This window comes from Dama dama, chromosome 31 (genome assembly GCF_033118175.1).
Source record: "Dama dama isolate Ldn47 chromosome 31, ASM3311817v1, whole genome shotgun sequence".
Taxonomy (NCBI): domain Eukaryota; kingdom Metazoa; phylum Chordata; class Mammalia; order Artiodactyla; family Cervidae; genus Dama; species Dama dama.
The window spans coordinates 44,533,632-44,555,356 of NC_083711.1; positions in this window are offsets into that span (position 1 = coordinate 44,533,632).

The following is a 21,725-nucleotide window of genomic DNA, read 5'->3' on the forward strand; positions in this document are numbered from 1 at the left end:
ACTGATAATGCTCTGATCAATATTCAATTCAATGATTATTACAAGGAACAATGTGGTGCATTAGCACAAATATTTAAAATATTAAATTCAGTGTACTCTCATAGTCTCGCAATCAAAAAAGGAAAATTGTAAGATTTAAATCTGGGAACATACATTTAACTCAAATGCTAAAATATGATATAAAAACTACTGGTAAAATAATCCATATAATTCTTGGACACTTATATCATTCTTTATTTGCAATATTCTCCATTACTAGGTTATTTAAAAATGATATAGAAATATATTTCAAGTTATCCCAACCAAGAAATTAAGAATACTTTAATATGCAATTTCTAATTTCACAAGTACTTAGAAAGCCTTTGAAATCTAGCCATTATGCAATTTATAGAAATTTTTCATTTACCAGTGTTCATGTCTATAAAATAGCTTCTCCTTATAACACTAAGATGCTATATTATGCCATGTTTGCTACTAAGACACTGTTTCTTCTAAGATCTAGGAATTTCTGGACATGTCTGATTAATTTCTAAGAAAGTTCTATTTATACAGAGGTCTTAGGGTAGGAGAAGATAGACACAACAAACTTGACCTAATGTCAAGCCATAGTCTTCTGAGTTAAAGAGAAACTTTGTGCGAGATACAATAAGTATCACAGATTTAATACAAGGCTTAGCTCTCAGTGGATTTAGCTCTGTCCTATGGCAGGTGGAGAACAAGAATGAAAAGCTGAAAAAGATCACGTACTGAACTCTTTAAAACCTTTGGGTACACACAGAACTATTTTGAGATCTTTCCAACAGTGTAATAAAAACAAAAAAACAAAAACAAAAAAAAAGGAAAGAGAATGCTTCTGTGTATATCTTTCAAGATAAGCTGTTATGCTATGTAACAGATAAACACAGAGATCTGTCTGATGTCAGTTGGAAAAATCTTTCTCCAATTTACAGCTAGAAAGGTTGTATCACATGATCTCCTGGACCATAATGTTACAGAGGAGAAGAAGCAGAGGAAGGCATACTAACTCTTAACTGTGTTGGTCCAGAAGTACCTTATGTCACTTCCACTCCTAATATCATCACTGTGTCTCAGCTTACTGCAGGGGAAGCTGGGAAATCAAGTGTTCCTATGAGTCCCCTCAAAAAAAAGAAGAAAAGAAAATAGCCTTGCCCCATACCAACCTGTCACTTGGATGCAAATTAACGTCTACTTTCTGCAAGAGGTGCTGAGGGTGTGAGTGGTTTCCCAACGAGCAGTGGGTACTACATTAGCAGATAATTCTGGAGGGCTATGAGAAAGGTCAAAATACAATGCTGAGTACCACTGCAGTAACAGCTAAGCTTTCAGGTGCAGACAAATTTACAGGAGGAAGGGAGACTTCCTTATCCAAGAGAAACAGGGTGGCCCACAGAACAAAAGCTTTGATGCCTGGACTAACCCATGCTAAGAATTAAAAGTAGACTTGTTAATGAAAATACGCTGGTGAGGAATAGAGAAACTAAGTTACACATGCGTTTATTTCATGTTTTGTCTTCCTTCTGCTACTTTTGTTTGTTCAATTTTTTAAGTGGTTTTACTTTTTTTTTTTTTCAATCTGGCTCAATCAAAATAAAAACATTGGTATGGTGAAGTTTTTATTGGTGAATTTAAGAGTCAGATTTAAGCAGTTTACCTTTAAATTTCCAGCTTGGAGTGTTATTATTCTATTCTATTAAGTTCTGTAAATATTTGCTGCTTCTTTTTATATGTAAAGCATTGTTAAAGGCACTGAAGGAAGTAAAAAGTTAAATAAATGTTGCTTCACTCGAGAAATAATCAGACAAATATAACCATGAGTAAAATTCACAAATAATTATGGAACAACAACAAAAGACCGTGGTTAGCGCAGTAAATGTGGCATAAAGTAATGTAGAAAATTAAAGAGAACACATCCAGTTTGGGAATAAAGAAAATCTAAAAACCAATTTCAGTTCAGTTCAGTCGCTCAGTCGTGTCCGGCTCTTTGCGACCCCAAGAATGCAGCACACCAGGCCTCCCTGTCCATCACCAACTCCCGGAGTTCACCCAAACCCATGTCCATCGAGTCGGTGATACCATCCAACCATCTTATCCTCTGTCGTCCCCTTCTCCTCCCTCCTTCAATCTTTCCCAGCATCAGGGTCTTTTCAAATGAGTCAGCTCTTCACATCACATGGCCAAAGTATTGGAGTTTCAGATTCAACATCAGTCCCTCCAATGAACACCCAGGACTGATCTCCTTTAGGATGGACTGGTTGGGTCTCCTTGCAGTCCAAGGGACTCTCAAGAGTCTTCTCCAACACCACAGTTCAAAAGCATCAATTCTTCGGTGCTCAGCTTTCTTTAAGGTCCAACTCTCATGCATGTATCAATCTCTCTGTGTCACTCCCTCTCCACTATACCACACTTGATCTTAGCCAAAAGGCCAAAAAGCGATTCTCTCCACTATATATATATTATATTATATATTATTTAATATAGACACATATACATTAAATAGGTTTTGGTTTCCATTCCAACAATTCTAATCCGTTTAAACACAAGTTTTGTAGGAATTAACAAATCAAGTCCTTATCTCCCTTAATCCCCAGATGATAAATTCAAACTTCCTGTTGATCACGCCTAACAAAGAATACTCAAACTACCGCACAATTGCATTCATCTCACATGCTAGTATAGTAATGCTCAAAATTTTCCAAGCCAGGTTTCAGCAATATGTGAACTGTGAACTTCCAGATGTTCAAGCTGGTTTTAGAAAAGGCAGAGGAGCCACAGATCAAATTGCCAACACTGGCTGGATCATCGAAAAAGCAAGAGAGGTCCAGAAAAACATCTATTTCTGCTTTACTGACAATACCAAAGCCTTTGATTGTGTGGATCACGATAAACTGTGGAAAATTCTTCAAGAGATGGGAACACCAGATCACCTGACATGCCTCTTGAAAAACCTGTACGCAGATCAGGAAGCAACAGTTAGAACTGGACATGAAACAGACTGGTTCCAAATAGGAAAAGGAGTATGTCAAGGCTGTATATTGTCACCATGCTTATTTAACTTATATGCAGAGTACATCATGAGAAACACTGGGATGGAGGCAGCACAAGCTGGAATCAAGATTGCCAGGAGAAATATCCATAAGCTTAGATATGCAGATGACACCACTCTTATGGAAGAAAGGGAAGAACTAAAGAGCCTCCTGAAAAAAGTGAAAGAAGAGAGTGAAAAAGTTGGCTTAAAATTCAACATTCAGAAAACTAAGATCATGTCATTTGGTCCCATCACAAATAGATGGAGAAACAGTGGAAACAGTGGCTGACTTTATTTGGGGGGACTCCAAATCACTCCAGATGGTGATTGTAGCCATTAAAAGATGCTTACTCCTTGGAAGGAAAGTTATGACCAACATAGACAGCATATTAAAAAGCAGAGATGTTACTTTGTCAACAAAGGTCCATCTAGTCAAGGCTATGGTTTTTCCAGTGGTCATGTATGGACGTGATAGTTGGACTATAAAGAAAGCTGAGCACCAAAGAACTGATGCTTTTGAATGGTGGTGTCGGAGAGACTCTTGAGAGTCCCATGGACTGCAAGGATACCCAACCAGTCCATCGTAAAGGTAATCAGTCCTGAATGTTCACTGGAAGGACTGATGTTGAATCTGAAACTCCAAATCTTTCCCACCTGATGCGAAGAGCAGATTCATTTGAAAAGACTCTGATGCTGGGAAAGATTGAGGACAGGAGAAGAAGGGGACGACAGAGGATGAGATGGTTGGATGGCATGTCCGACTCAATGGACATGGGTTTAAGTGGACTCCGGGAGTTGGTGATGGACAGGGAGGCCTGGGTGCTGAAGTTCATGGGGTCGCAAACAGTAGGATATGACTAAGTGACTGAACTGAACTGAACAGAACATGATCTTTCCCCCTCCTTCTGAGTACTATTGAAATCAGTATTTTTCCCACCACACTAGCTTAAAACTAATTTGTTATTATTAACTTTTAATTGTGTATGCTGACCAGTTGAAATTCACTTTTCACCTGTTACTCTCTATCTTATCAGTACTGGGCATGATCTCCCTGCTATATCTTACTGTAATGTTATTTCTCTCTAGCTTTTTAGTTCCCCTCAAATGTGTACCCTGGATGTAGCTGACAGAAATGCATTCAACCACCATTCAGCTTTTCAGTGTCCTGTACTAATTAAAACACCTCTCTGGGAAACTTTCACTACTCCTCTTAATCAAATGGAACCTTAAAGTATTAAGGATCTGCTTGGTTTATAACTCACTATTCTATCTGGTATCAACCACACTGTTTCACTTGCTTATTTAATCAATGTCACCACCAACTATTTTTCTGCTGAAGGTAGCAAATGTGACTGGCAATAGCTTGTATCTCAGTTCAGTTCAGTTCAGTCACTCAGTCGTGTTCGACTCTTTGTGACAAAATGGACTGCATCAGGCCAGGCCTCCCTGTCCATCACCAACTCCAGGAGTTTACTCAAACTCATGTCCATTGAGTCGGTGATGCCACCCAGCCATCTCATCCTCTGTCATCCCCTTCTCCTCCTGCCATCAATCTTTCCCAGCATCAGAGTCTTTTCCAGTGAAACCATTCTTCACATTAGGTGGCCAAAGTATTGGAGTTTCAGCTTCAACATCAGTCCTTCCAATGAACACTCAGGACTGATAACCTTTAGGATGGACTGGTTGGATTTCCTTGCAGTCCAAGGGACTCTCAAGAGTCTTCTGCAACACCTCACTTCAAAAGCATCAATTCTTTGGCACTCCGCTTTCTTTATAGTCCAACTCTCACGTCCATACATGACCACTGGAAAAACCATAGCCTTGACTAGATGGACCTTTGTTGGCAAAGTAATGTCTCTGCTTTTTAATTTGCTGTCTAGGTTGGTCATAACTTTCCTTCCAAGGAGTAAGCATCTTTTAATTTCATGGCTTCAGTCACTATCTGCAGTGATTTGGAGTGCCCAAAATAAAGTCAGTCACTGTTTCCACTGTTTCCCCATCTATTTGCCATGAAGTGACGGGAACAAATGACATGATCTTAGTTTTCTGAATGTTGAGCTTTAAGCCAACTTTTTCACTCTCCTCTTTCACCTTCATCAAGACCTCTTTAGGTTTTCTTCACTTTCTGCCATTAGGGTGGTGTCATCTGCATATCTGAGGTTATTAACATTTCTCCCAGCTATCTTGATTCCAGCTTGTGCTTCATCCAGCCCAGCGTTTCTCATGATGTACTCTGCATATAAGTTAAATAAGCATGGTAACAATATACAGCTTTGACGTACTCCATTTCCTATTTGGAACCAGTCTGTAGTTCCATGTCCAGTTCTAATTATTGCTTCCTCACCTGCATACAGATTTCTCAAGAGGCAGGTCAGGTGGTCTGGTATGCCCATCTCTTTCAGAATTTTCCACAGTTTGTTGTGATCCACACAGTCAAAGGCTTTGGCATAGTCGATAAAGCAGAAATAGATGTTTTTCTGGAACTCTCTTGCTTTTTTGATGATCCAGTGGATGTTGGCAATTTGATCTCTGGTTCCTCTGCCTTTTCTAAAACCAGCTTGAACATCTGGAAGTTCACGGTTCATGTATTGCTGAATCCTGGCTTGGAGAATTTTGAGCATTATTTGCTAGCTGTGAGATGAGTGCAATTGTGCAGTAGTTTGAGTATTCTTTGGCATTGCCTTTCTTTGGCCTTGGAATGAAAACTGACCTTTTCCAGTTCTATGGCCACTGCTGTTTTTCATATTTGCTGGCATATGCAGCACTTTCACAGCATTATCGTTTAGGATTTGAAATAGCTCAACTGAAATTCCATCACATCCACTAGCTTCGTTCATAGTTATGCTTCCTCAGGCCCCCTTGAATTCACATTCCTGGATGTCTGGCTCTAGGTGTGTTATCACACCATCGTTATTATCTGGGTCTTGAAGATCTTTTTTGTACAGTTATTCTGTGTATTCTCACCACCTCTTCTTAATATCTTCTGCTTCTGTTAGGTCCATACCATTTCTGTCCTATATTGAGCTAATCTTTGCATGAAATATTCCCTTGATATGTTTAATTTTCTTGAAGAGATTGCTAGTCTTTCTCCTTCTACCAGTTTCCTCTATTTCTTTTCATTGATCACCTAGGAAGGCTTTCTTATCTCTCCTTGCTATTCTTTGGAACTCTGCATTGAAATGGGTATATCTTTCCTTTTTTCCTTTGCTTTTGGCTTCTCTTCTTTTCACAGCTACATGTAAGGCCTCTTCAGATAGCCATTTTGCTTTTTTGCATTTCTTTTTCTTGGGGATGATCCTGATCCCTGTCTACTGTACAGTGTCAGGAAGCTCCATCCATAGTTCATCAGGCACTCTGTTTATCAACTCTAGTCCCTTAAATCTATTTCTCACTTCCACTGTATAATCCTTAGGGATTTGATTTAGGTCATACCTGAATGGTCTAGTGGTTTTCCATACTTTCTTCAATTTAAGTCTGAATTTGGCAATAAGGAGTTCATGATCTGAGCCAGAGTCAGCTCCCAATCTTGTTTTTGCTGACTCTATGGAGCTTCTCCATCTTTGGCTGCAAAGAATATAATCAACCTGATTTCAGGGTTGACCATCTGGTGGTGTCCATCTGTAGAGTCTTCTCTTGTGTTGTTGGAAGAGGGTATTTGCTATGACCAGTGCATTCTCTTGGCAAAAGGCTATTAGCCTTTGCTCTGCTTCATTCAGTAATCCAAGGCTGAATTTGCCTGTTACTCCAGGTATTTCTTGACTTCCTACTTTTGCATTCCAGTCTCTTATAATCAAAAGGACATCTTTTTTTGGGTGTTACTTCTAGCAGGTCTTATAGGTCTTCTGAGAACTGTTCAACTTCAGCTTCTTCAGGATTATTGGTTGGGACATAGACTTGGATTTCCATGATATTGAATGGTTTACCTTGGAAATGAAGAGACATCATTCTGTTGTTTTTGAGATTGCATCCAAGTACTGCATTTCAGACTCACTTGTTGACTATGATGGCTGCTCCTTTTCTTCTAAGGGATTCTTGCCCAAAATAGTAAATATGATGGTCATCTGAGTTAAATTCACTGATTCCAGTCCATTTTAGTTGGCTCATTCCTAAAATGTCAATGTTTACTCTTGCCATCTCCTGTTTGATCACTTCCAGTTTGCCTTGATTCATGGACCTAACATTCCTGGTTCCTATGCAATATTGCTCTTACAGCATCGGGCCTTGCTTCCTTCACCAGTCACATCCACAACTAGGTGTTGTTTTTGCTTTGGCTAAGTTTCTTCATTCTTTCTGGAGTTATTTCTCTGCTGATCTCCAGTAGCATATTGGGCACCTACCAACCTGGGGAGTTCATCTTTCAGTGTCCTATCTTTTTGCCTTTTCATACCGTTCATGGGGTTCTCAAGGCAGGAATACTGAAGTGGTTTGCCATTCCCTTCTCCTAGTAAGTAAGCTTACTTACTCTTAGTATGTAAGCTTGTACTTACTAGGTACTTAATACACATTTTGAGCTGAAATGAATATTAAACTATACTACTTGAAATTTTGAAAGAGAACGTGTGAAGCCAGTTGTAAGAAATACCAAAATACATTTTAGTCTCTTCAGTATTGCATATAAAACAATGATAATTAGAGAATTGATTGTATTGATGTCATTTTTCCAATTTTAATATTATTCTCATTGATAATCTATTATAAGAATATAATTTACAAGAATAATGATAGCCTTGCTTTCCAGAAAAAATAAATAAATAAAAGACTACCTGTATCCAAAGTTTCTTCTGTCCCCTTCAAATATAGAAGTTTTAGAAATGGAAAAAGTGTTCCTATTTACTACTTTGTAACAAAGAAATTTTGTAACATTATCAACTCTAGGACAATTTGCCAAGTCCCACCAGATACTTCAGGAAAAGGTCAAAATTATATATACATTATTTTATGCTCCAATATTTGTAATAGATTAAGGGGAAGCAATTATTTAAGGGGAATAAATAGACTTTTTGAAGACCTCAATTGGAAATACTGCCAAGGAAAAAAAATTATGGGATCATAGAACTCTAGTAAAAGTGTCAACTTACCGGTTTCAGTGTTTTATACGTTGGCTGATAGTTGTGCCAAGATATCTTTTCACAATGGAGAAGAATAAATTATGCCATCATGATTTGAAATATATGTACCCCCACAGAGAATGCTTTCCTTTCTAGATCCTGGTATACTGTGGCCTCATTCAGCTCATAAAACATGGACCTGTCAAAATATCTTATGATTAGTAGACAAGTAAGTATATATTGAGTATTTCAGAGGGAGTATTTGGTTTATTATTCAGAGTAAAGATTATATTTCAAAGAAAATCATCTAATACTACAAACAATAAAATTATGATTGTGTATGTTATATATTGTCTTTTTGGAAGTAAGTAGCTTCATTTATTAGAGTAAAATGTTTAATTCTCTCTAAATATAATAAAATTTTTATGAGATTATTATAGCAACATAAAAAGGTTTTAGTTTATAATAAAATAAGATCTGGTAAAAGAAATTTTCTGGATTCATGGATCTTAATCTTTTTAAGACATGCTAATTAAATAATGCTTTAATTGATAGTTTATATAGCCATAAACATCACTATTCAGTCATTCTTACGTAGTCATTACAGGTAAAATGGGTGAGACAGATATACTAGGAAATCACTAGTACCTGAAGGTAAGATGAGATTATGGAAATTATTTTTATATCCCCTTATTGAAAAAGATTGTATATGAAGACAGAAGTCAGGAACATATAGAAGTCGACACTAGTAGGGACTCTATCATAAGTAACGAGTAGGATTCCAGAATGAAGAGCTAGCATCAAGGAGAGCTCTATGGGACTCATTCATTCGTTAATATACAAATATGCATTGAGTGTCTGCATTTCAATTCTCAAGGTAGTAGGAAAAGAATAGTAAATAAAACAACAAAAATGTGTTCTTACATGGCATCTACGACACTGAAGAGAAAGTAAGCAAGCACAAAGATAGAATAGTATAATATCTGAGAGCAGTAATATTATAAAGAAATAGAGGTGGCTAAGGGAATAACTGGTTTTCTGTTGGGATCTATGAACTGAGAATGCTGGACAGGATTGGAAGACTAGAGGAGAAAACAAAATCAGGCTATTTCCTTCCTGTTCCAAACAGTATTAGCTTAGCTACATTTTTCTTTTTTTATCCTGGTAGTAACAATTGAAATCAGCAGCAATAGTTGGAGCTGGTTTGTTGTCTTCCCAACCATCCAAGAATAGACTCATTAATTTCCCTCAGAGACACTAGTACTGACAGCTAACATCTTCTACCTGGTCCCATCCCAGCACTGCCCCTCCCCTAACTTTAGGACACCAGGACCAGCCAAGCAATGTCTTCTATATGTCTGCATGATTCTTAACAGACTTACTCACTAAATAATTGTATAGGTTGCTCTGGTGAAAATAACTGGATTTTTTTTTAAAAATTCTAGTACTTTGGCCTATCAAATGATTTAATTGAAAGTGTGGCAACTGAGGAAATACTTAGATATTAAAGCCAATTATCAATTGTGCTTAATCAAGGCTTTAAGAAAGCTTAAGATCATATGTTTAATAAAGGAAATTTTCAATGATGTTTAAATTGTATTTCCCATTTGGTCAAGTTTTAAATAATCACTTTTAAGAAGAAAAATTCAGCTCTAAGAGATTGTAATTTGCATGCACATTTACATCATAAATTTTCTCATTCTCAGGTCAGTAATGAACGTTACTTCAGAAAGAATACATCCATTCTTAGTAATGGACTGACTTTAAATGCAACTTAAGAAAGTGTGTATAATGTGCTTCTTCAAGTACTAATCCTTTAGTGGGTGAGCAGTGATTTGACAACTGAGATTACTTTTACGGGTGTTTCAATCCTGTCTTACACATCTATTCTATCCATATATTATAATTTCAAAATGATCATAATTCAGAATTTGACCAGAGAGAAGTAAGGTTAATTTATTTAAATGCATCAATATGATCTTTGTTCAATGCAGCATATATTTATAAGGCCTCCTTAAGTTTAAGATATAAATTATGAATATTTTCCCCTTATTTGTTAATTAGATTCACCATAAAAATTTCTATGATGATTACATATTACAGTCAGTTCATTTCAGCCAATCAGTTGTGCCCAACTCTTTGCGACCCCATGGACTGCAGCACACCAGGCCTCCCTGTCCATCACCAACTCTCAGAGTTTACTCAAACTCATGTCCACTGAGTCGGTGATGCCATCCAACCATCTCATCCTATCTCATCCCCTTCTCCTTCATCCCCTTCTCCTCCTGCCCTCAATCTTTCCCAGCATCAGGGTCTTTTCAAAATGAGTCTGTTCATCGCATCAGGTGGCCAAACTATTGGAGTTTCAGCTTCAACATCAGTCCTTCCAATGAATATTCAGGACTGACTTCCTTTAGGAGGGACTGGTTGGATCTCCTTGCAGTCCAAGGGACTCTCAAGAGTGTTCAACACGACAGTTCAAAAGCATCAATTCTTCTGTGCTCAGCTTTATTTATAGTCCAATTCTCATATCCATACATGACTACTGGAAAAACCATAGCTTTGACCAGATGGACCTTTGTCGGCAAGGTAATATCTCTGCTTTCTAATATGCTGTCTAGGTTGGTCATAACTTTTTTTCCAAGGAGCAAGCATCATTTAATTTCATGGCTGCAGTCACCATCTGCAGTGATTTTGGAGCCCAAAAATATAAATTCTGTAGTTTTTCCATTGTTTCCCCATCTATTTGCAATGAAGTGATGGGTCCAGATGCCATGATCTTAGTTTTCTGAATATTGAATTTTAAGCTAACTTTTTCACTTTCCTCTTTCACTCTCCTCAAAAGACTCTTTAGTTCTTCTTTGTTTTCTGCCATAAGGGTGGTGTAATCCTCATATCTGAGGTTATTGATATTTCTCAAAGTACTCTTGATTCCAGCTTGTGCTTCATCCAGCCCAACATTCCTCATGATATACTCTACATATAAGTTAAATAAGCACGGTGACAATATACAGTTTTGATGTACTCCTTTCCCTATTTGGAATCAGTCTGTTGTTCCCCGTCCAGTTCTAACTGTTGCTTCCTGACCTGCATACAGATTTCTCAAGATGCAGTTCAGGTGGTCTGGTTTTTCCATCTCTTTCAGAATTTTCCACAGTTTATTGTGATCCACACAGTCAAAGGCTTTGGCTTAGTCAATAAAACAGAAGTAGATGTTTTTCTGGAACTCTTTTGCTTTTTCAATGATCCAATGGAGGTTGGCAATTTGATCTCTGGTTCCTCTGCCTTTTCTAAATCCAGCTTGAACATCTGAAATTTCATGGTTCATGTACTATTGAATCCTGGCTTGGAGAATTTTGAGCATTACTTTGCTAGCGTGTGAGATGACTTCATGTGAGATGAGTGCAATTGTGTGGTAGGTGATTACATATTTATGACAACCCAATCATCAGTGTGAGATTATATTCAATTTTTAAGATCAAATTCTTAAAAAGTGAACTACTCCAAAATACAAGAAAATGAACCATTCCAAGACTTTCTCATTTCTGTAAGATCATAAAAGAAGCTAATTCACATCAGCAAAGGTTAAAAAAAAATAATAATTGAGATGACAAATATACTTTGGCCAACAAGACTTCAGTCTTCAACACAAATTGAACTGTACTAAAATTTAATTTGTAATGTAATGATTGCTGAGAGATAAGTACTTCATTTAAGCTATGTTAATTGACTACAGAATTTTGCCAGTAACCAAGTGAATAAATGAGTGATAAAGAGATTTGTATATTATATTTTAATCTAAAGCTGCTTAAAAAACTTCACAAAGTATACATTTCTAAGTATTTTGTTTCCCAGAAAAAGTGTAATCAATATTATAGCATAAACCACTTCAGTAACATGAAGAAATATTTTTTCCTTACTTAGTTTTCACCTGTATCAGCCATCTGTTCAATTAAAATTCCACTCATATAGGCATTAGATGTTTTCCTCACAAGTATAAAGTTAGCAACATGTCGCTATATTTTTTTCAGTTGATAAAACAAACCATGCAGCATATTAAAATTATAAAACATATTTCTTATCTAAAAATAATACTTGACATAAAATATGATCAGGAACTCAACTTCACTTTACATATCAGGCAGACTTACCTAAATAATTGTGTGTGTGTGTGTGTAACATGTGTGTGTTGGATATTTCCAAAATATTTTGAAAACTTAAAATTCTGTGGTTGCTTTTAATGATGGATGAACTTTACAAACTTTACCATGCTATTTAGGTCATCTTCCTAAAATGGATAACAGTTGCTTTTTGCACATATGAGCTTAGGAAAATAGAAGCATGATTAAAATTATTGTTTCCAAGACACAGAAGGAGCCCTTGAAACTTTGAATAGATTTCCCAAGTCTATGCTTCCATCTACTCCAGAATACCTCTGAAGTGTTTAACAAGACTGCATATGAACCTCCATTGATAGGGAACCTTATCTTTCTAGCCAGAAAGTGAAAGTGAAAGTCACTCAGTCGTGTCCAACTCTTTGCAACCCCATGGACTATACAGTCCATGGAATTCTCCAGGCCAGAATACTGGAGTGGGTAGCCTTTCCCTTCTCCAGGGGATCTTCCCAACCCAGGGATCGAACCCAGGTCTTCCACATTGCAGGCAGATTCTTTACCAACCGAGCCACAAGGGAAGTCCATCATTCTAGCCAGTCTGAGCACAATTTTACAAAACTGAAAATTTTAGAGCACTGGTATTGAATTATTACTTACAAACTTTAGTCATTCACCATGTAAATACATGTTGAATTGAATGAACTTTATTATAAATGTGGTGAATATATTTAATACCATGGTTATTATCCAGAATCCAAACAAATATGACAAGTCTCTATGCTGATAAAAAAAAACTATAAAACATTGAGCAATTAATTTTGATAATAAATATTGAAGAGGTCATCCTCAAAATTTATCCTCAAAAATGTAACTCTGAGGCAGAAATAGATGTTGTAATAGACTAAATTATATCTCTCTCAAAACTGGAATACTGAATCCCTAATATCCAGTACCTCAGAATTTAACTGCATTTGAAGACAGGGTATTTAGAGGTGATGAGGTTAAAAGGAGACTTTTGGGGGGGTCTTTTAATCCAATCTAATTGGCATCCTTATAAGGAGAGGAAACTTGGACCCAGAGAAACAGCAGGGGTACCTACACACACAGAAAATACCATGTGAGAACACGGAGAAGGTGGCTGTCCATAGACCAAGGAGAGCAAGGAAACTAAGCCCACTGACACCTTGACCTTGTTTGCACCACCCAGTTTTATATTTCATTATGAAAGCCCTAGCTAATGCAGATATGTAAAAACAGAGAAAATAATTAAATTGATTTTAAAGATTTGCACAATGTACAAAAGTAAATCTGGTTGATCATTTGGCAATGTACTTCAAATTAAATTTCAAGTGTAGAGTTGGAAAACTCAGTTGCATAATAGTGTGTTAACTCATGACAACACTGAGTCTTGTGTATTCTCATACTATCTAAAATTTATATATTCATCATTTGGCACATAATTCCTGGGAACATATTGTGCACAATATTTCTAGGCCTTGGGTGTATAGCAGTGACTAAGGCAAGAAAAGCTGGTATCCTCATAAACCTTACATTCTGGTGGGGGTGATGGTTAATAAATAAGCCAATGAATGTGAAAAGGTGATTAAATGTAATATGTAATATGCAATAAAATATGAAGGATGAGGGCATGGTTGGAGTACTATATTTTTAAAGAGTGGTGTTATGTGCTGGATTGTGTCCCCCACTAAATTCATAAGTTGAAATTCTAATTCCCAGTAGCTGAGAAAGTGACAATATTTTAAGATAGTAAAGTTAAAATGAGGTAATTAGGGTAAGCCCTAATCGAATATGACAGATTTACTCTCTGGGGGAAAAAAAAGATACATTTAGACACAGACATATTTAAAGAGAAGATGATGTGGAGACACAGAGAGGAGATGGCCATCTACAATCAGAGAGAGAAGTCTCAGAAGAAACCAACACTACCAGTACCTTGATCTCAGACTTCTAGTCTCCAGAATTCTGGAAAATAAATTTCCTTTGTTAAACACACTCAGTTTGTGGTCCTCTATTATGACAGCTGTAGCAAACTAATATAGATGGTCTGGGAAAGGTTTCCTGAGGAGGTAACATTTTAGCAGAAAACTATGGCTGAAAAGCAAAGTACAATGTCCCTGAAAAGCACAGATCTTTTAGCTGAAGTAAATTCAGCAAGATGAAAGAATAGGAGAAAATCAGATAAGGAAGATAGGCAGAGGGAATATATTTTTGCCTGCAAAGCAGTTTACCAGGATCAATGAGAAAGGAGAATATGCGTTTGTTACCCAAAACATTCCTGTTTTCTCTCTTATATAGCACTAATCTGAAACAGAAAATTCAAAAACTGAACTTTTAACCACCAAAATCTCATTACAACCAGTGTTGTAGAGGTTGAAGGAAAATGAACATTCCCATTCACTGTTGGTAAAAATTTGATCAGTATCTATACAAATTTGAAAACAATTCCTATTGGCACAACAGTCTCTAAGACATCTTTAAGAATCTTCTACAAAAATGAAGACAAAACTACTGAAGGATATAAGTACAATAATATTTATTATACTGCTGCTGCTACGTCGCTTCAGTCGTGTCCGACTCTGTGCGACCCCATAGACGGCAGCCCACCAGGCTCCCCCGTCCCTGGGATTCTCCAGGCAAGAACACCGGAGTGGGTTGCCATTTCCTTCTCCAATGCATGAAAGTGAAAAGTGAAAGTGAAGTCGCTCAGTCATGTCCGACTCTTAGTGACCCCATGGACTGCAGCCTACCAGGCTCTTCCGTCCATGGGATTTTCCAGGCAAGAGTACTGGAGTGGGGTGCCATTGCCTTCTCCATTTATTATACTGCTGGTTACAGAAAAAAAAAATAACTGGAAAATATTAGACTAAAAATAGAACACCTTATAATATTTATAGGAACACCTATTAGTAAACTATCCAACAGAAGAAATCCATGGTTACAAATTTGGTTTTTCTTTATTCTCAGAGTATAATTTCTTACCTTTAACTGTGTATGATACATAATAAACCAGAATGTGGTCCTTTATTATCTTTAAACAAATTTTGCTACATAATCTTATTTCTTCATGATAACACCACTGAGAATTACACACTGTCTTTACTGTAGAAATAAGACATAAGTGATATAAGATTTAACATGGTAAAATTACTGATTCTAAAACCTGTTTCACACTGGAAACTCATATGGATTTTTACAAATGCAAGTTTCCACATTTCATGCTAGACAATTATTAACAGTTGTGAATGGGGTTAGGAGAGATACATAGGCATTACTTTTTTGAAAATTTGCCTTATGTAAAAGCTATAATGCTTAGCTAGTTTTAGAACTACTGGTTAAACAACTTGATTATATGAAAATACAGAAAGGAAACCTTATTTAAAATGGATCTGGAAGCCCTGAAGAAAGAGCTCTCAAACTTGTACCTTCCATTGCAATCTACAAAACTAGCAGGAAGAAGGAAGATAAGATAAGAATTATTTTGACAAACCATGACATTAATCACATGGGAATTTTATTTCCTGCATTTAAGAAAAGAAGATTCCTTCCTGCCCCAGCAACAAATCTCTAACCACTACTTGCAGCCCATGAGAAACTACCACAACCTTGGACTCTTATTGTTCCGCAATAAGCTTTTGTTCAAGACAACTCTTCCCAATTTCCTCTTGAATAAAGTGAAGTGAAGTGAAAGTCACTCAGTCATGTCCAACTCTTTGTGACCCCATGGACTGTAGCTTGCCAAGCTCCTCCGTCCATGGAATTCTCCAGGCCAGAACACACTAGATTGGGTAGCTATTCCCTTCTCCAGGGAATCTTCCCAACCCAGGGACCAACCCAGGTCTCCTGCATTGCAGGTGGATTCTTTACCATCTGAGCCACCAGGGAAGCCCCTGGTATCCTCTTAAACCTACTAAAACTAAGCCCTTCCCCTTTGATCTCCACACTTGCCCATGAGTCATCACAACTTTGTTGTTGTTTAGTCGCTAAGTCCTATCACACTGTTTTGAGACCCCAGGGATTGAACCTGCCAGTGTCCTCTGTCCATGGAATTTCCCAGGCAAGACTACTAGAATGGGTTACCATTTCCTACTCCATGGGATCATCCTGATCCAAAAATTGAACTCTTGTCTCCTGCATTGCAGGCAGATTCGTTACCACTGAGCCACCAGGGAAGCCACCGTAGTTTGTCTGCTACAAATTGCAGTTTTCTGCTATTCCCAAATAAACCCATTTTGCTGGTAAAATAACTGGCTGTTTCATTTTTAAGGTTTATAATTAAAAGGTCTTTATGTAGATGAGGCTAGATCAAGTAGACTTAAAGAATAAAATGCTTACCACATCAAAAGTCCCACAAAACATTAGTGTATCTTTGAAATCAATGTAAAACTTGAAATATGTTGGCTAGAGCTAACTTCAATTTCCCTCCAGATGTCAACACTTAAAAAAAAACCTGGATATATATAAAATAAAAAAAGCACATACCCAATACTTAAAGGAAGAAAATGAATTTACTTTATGCCAGAAATAAAGGGAAAACTCAAATATAACTTAATAAACAGTTCCAATTCTATATATAACCAGTGGGGTGCAGAGACTTGGGCCCTGACCTCTGTGTGAAGACAGAAGACTTGGATTTGAGTCCCTGTGAATTAGGGAAATGGAATTAATAGCTATGTGTAAAGATGGAATTTTGAATGAGCTATGTTTTCAAGAAAAAGTATTAAGAAGTTCTTGACCCAGCAGCCTAGGTAAGTGCTCAGGGGAAAAATATGACAGAAAAAACAAGAAACAGGGAGAGAAGAAGAAAGGGAGAGAAAGACGAAGGAAGGAAAGAAGACCTGAGAGAAGTGAGTATCAGAATCATGATATTATAAATTAATATAATAGAAGAACTAGAGCCAGGAAGCCTCAGAGGCATTAAAGTAGTCAAAGGCTTAATCAAACTCTAAGTTCATGTTGAAAACACAGAGGCACTGAAATACCTTGAAAGAAAATAAACAAAATAAAAATAACAATTCTTATGGTAAGATATATTTAATAAAAAGGAAATTATATCTAGAACTAAAGAGTGAAGGAAAGAAAAGTGAAAGTTAGTCACTCAGTTGTATCCAGCTCTTTGTGACCCCCATGGACTATAGCCCACCAGGCTTCTCTGTCCAAAGAATTCTCTAAGCAATAATACTGGAGTGGGTTGCCATTTCCTTCTCCAGAGTAAAAATCCTAAAAAACATGATTAGTAGAAATTTTGTAAATATGCTTTTAAATAAAATAAGAAGTAACTCTGTATTTAAACAAAAAACTACTGTTGGGAATTTTAAAACAAGGTGAAAACCAAACAGTAGACCCTTTTCCAAGTGAAATGGAAGAACATGATTAAAATTTCAAGTTTTCTAAGGCACTGTTATTGTTTGAAGAGGAAGATCAAGAAATGGATTAATTTTAGATATTTTTAGTCAAGGAAGCATGTTAAAATGTAACAATATACATTAAAATAACATGAATACAATGTAAAAAGATACAAAGATACAAAATCCACATAAGGAAAGAGAAAGAAAGAAAAAAATACAATTGTTATAAAGGAAAGCAAAACAAAGAGAATAACCCAAAAAAGGGATAAAATTTGAAAACACAAACTAAGCACTCAATAAGATGGTGGGTAATAGTCCGTACAACTTTATTCCTTACTAGACTACCAGGTTTTTTAGGGTAATAATGAGGAAATAATCCAGGAGCAGCCTATGCACTTCTTCCAAAGGACAAAGTATGGGGAAAAGTTATGGAACGTCCATGCTCTAGAGTCCAGGCACATCACCTGCCCAGAACCTCCACATGTTTACCAACCCAAAAGAAATCTGGTATAGCATTGTATGGGCTTCCCCAATAGCTCAGTGGGTAAAGAATCTGCCTGCAATGCAGGAGACACAGGAGACTTGGGTATGATTCCTGGGTCAGGAAGATCCCCTGGAGAAGGAAATAGGAACCTACCCCAGTATTCCTGCCTGAAAAATCCCATGGGCAGAGGAGCCTGGAGGGTGATATCCAATGGTTTGCAAAGAATCAGACAAGACAGAGCAACTAATCACGCACATAGCATTAGAAATGTTGAACAAAAGAGAATTTAAGGAAATCAAAGATAAAGAGCCAATGAAAGTGTTAAAGTGTTAATTGCTCAGCCATGTCCGATTCTTTGCTACCTCATGGACTATGGCTGCCTGGGCTCCTCTATCCATGGAATTCTCCAGGCAAGAATACTGTAGAGGGTAGCCAATCCCTTCTCCAGGTGATCTTCCTGACCCAGAGATCTAACCCCAGTCTCCCAAATTGCAGGAAGATTCTTTACCATCAGAGCCACCAGGGAAGCCCAAAGAACTAATGAGTTAACATAAAAGAGAAATGGTTCAGAATAATAAAATGAAATAGGACACACTTGTTCTTAAAAACATAATCTTAACATAAAGGAAAATTATATATTGAGAAAACACCATAGGGAAATTGCCAAATCCACATTCATTGTACAGACTTTAAAACCTAATTTTCAAAAAGATAAATTAGGAAAAAATAAGTATATAGAAGATTCACATAATGCAAAAAACTGTGCATCATACATACATAAAGAACCCTGTATAACAAGAAAATAGTACTCTTTTTAAGAATCATATTGTAACACATAGAAAATTTGAACTTCATTACACTACAATCTAAACAGCATATTAAAAAGCAGAGACATTACTTTGTCTAAAAAGGTCCATCTAGTCAAGAATAGGCTATAGTTTTTCCAGTGGTCATGTGTGGATGTGAGAGTTGGACTATAAAGAAAGCTGAGCTCTGAAGAATTGATGCTTTTGAATTGTGGTGTTGGAGAAGACTCTTGAGAGTCCCTTGGACTGCAAGGAGATCCAACCAGCCCATCCTAAAAGAGACCAGTCCCAGGTGTTCATTGGAAGGACTGATGCTGAATCTGAAGCTCCAATACTTTGGCCACCTGATGTGAAGAACTGACTCATTTGAAAAAACCCTGATGCTGGAAAAGACTGAGGGCAGGAGGAGAAGGGGATGGCAGAGGATAAGATGGTTGGATGGCATAACCGACTCAATGGACATGGGTTTGGGTGGACTCCGGGAGTTGGTGATAGACAGGGAGGCCTGACGTGCTGCGGTTCATGGGGTCGCAAAGAGTCAGACACGACTGAGCAACTGAACTGAACTGAACACTACAAAACAAGTTTTAACAAGACCAAATTATTTAAATTATACAGACTATGTGTTACAGAGCAAAGACAATATAAAAGCCATAAACTGGTGGAGACTGCTAACTAAACTTCCATTTAAATTTTCCCCTTCTTTGGCTATCCAACTAAACTACATTCATAACCTCCCTAGTTCAGTGCAGTTCAATCACTCAGTCATGTTCAACTACTTGTGAACCCATGGACTGCAGCACATCAATTTTTCCTGCCCATCACAACTCCTGGAGCTTATTCAAACTCATGGCCATCGAGTCGGTGATGCCATCCAAACATCTCATCGTCTGTTGTTGCCTTCTCTCCCCACCTTCAGTCTTTCCCAGCATCAGGGTCTTTTCAAATGAGTCGGTTCCTTGCATCGATGACCAAAGTATTGGAGTTTCAGCTTCAGCATCAGTCCTTCCAACGAATATTCAGGACTGATCTCCTTTAGGATGGACTGGTTGGATCTCCTTGCAGTCCAAGGGACTCTCAAGAGTCTTCTCCAACACCACAGTTCAAAAGCATCAATTCTTTCTGTGCTCAGTTTTCCTTATAGTCCAACTCTCACATTCATACACGACTACTGGAAAAACCATAGCCTTGACTAGACGGACCTTTGTTGGCAAAGTAAAGTCACTGCTTTTTAGTATGCTGTCTACGTTGGTCATAGCTTTTCTTCCATGGAGCAAGTATCTTAATTTCATGGCCGCAGTCACCAACTACAGTGATTTTGGAGCCCCAAAATATAGATTCTGTCAGCTTTTCCATTGTTTCCCCATCTATTTGCAATGAAGTGATGGGACCAGATGCCATGACCTTAGTTTGCTGAATGTTGAGTTTTAAACCAGCTTTTTCACTCTTTTCTTTCACTTTCATCAAGAGGCTCCTTAGTTCTTTGCTCTCTGCCATAAAGGTGGTGTCATCTGAATATCTGAGGTTATTGATATTTCTCCTGCCAATCTTCATTCCAGCTTGTGCTTCATCCAGCCCAGCATTGCTCATGATGTACTCTGCATATAAGTTAAATAAGCAGGGTGACAATATACAGCCTTGATGTACTCCCTCCCTGACTTGGAACCAATCTGTTGTTTATGTCCAGTTCTAACCTCCTAGAGATGGAATATATAAAACCAGGTATCTAAATATTCTGCAATAAAATGTAAGCATAAATAGAAAATGTCATTTCCAGGTTTAGCCATGACAATTCTACAGGTTCCTATTGCTTCTGCTGACTGAATGCAGATTTGGGTCAAACACTAAAGAATAGGGCTTCAACAGTACATGAACCAAGAACTTCTAGAAGTTCAAGCTTATTTACAAAAGGCAGAGGAACCTGAGATCAAGTTGCCAATATCCATTGGATCATAGAAAAAACAAGAGAATTCCAGAAGAACATCTATTACTACTTCATTGACTACATGAAATCCTTTGACTGTGCATATCACAACAAGTTGTGGAAAATTCTTAAAGAGATGGGAATACCAGACCACTTTACCTGCTTTCCAAGAAACCTTTATGCAGGTCTAATAGCAACAGTTAGAATTGGACATGGAACAACAGAGTGGTTCTAAATTGGAACAGTCAAGGCTGTATATTGTCACCCTGCTTATTTAACATATATGCAAAGTAGATCATGTGAAATGTTGGGATGGAGGAAGCACAAGCTGGAATCAAGTTTGCCAGGAGAAATATCAATAACCTCAGATATGCAGATGACACCACCCTTATGGCAGAAAGTGAAGAAGAACCAAAGAGCCTCATGAGGAAGGTGAAAGAAAAGAGTGAAAAAGCTGGTTTAAAACTCAGCATTCAGAAAACGAAGATCATGGCATCTGATCGCACCACTTCATGGCAAATAGATGGGGAAACAATGGAAAGAGTGAGATGTTTTATTTTCTTGGGCTCCAAAATCACTGTAGATGGTGACTGCAGCCATGAAATTAAAAGATGCTTGCTCCTGGGAAGAAAAGCTATGACAAACCTAGAAAGCATATTAAAAAACAGAGACATTTATTTGCTGACATAAGTCCATATAGTCAAAGCTATGGTTTTTCCATTAGTCAGGTATGTATGTGAAAGTTGGACCATAAAGAAAGTCATGAAAGTTGCTCAGTCATGTCCAACTCTTTGCAACTCCATGGACTGTACAATCCATGGAATTCTCCAGGCCAGAATACAGGAGTGGTTTGCTGTTCCCTTCTCCAGGGGGTCTTCCCAACCCAGGGATCAAACCCAGGTCTCATGCATTGTTAATGGATTCTTTACCAGCTGA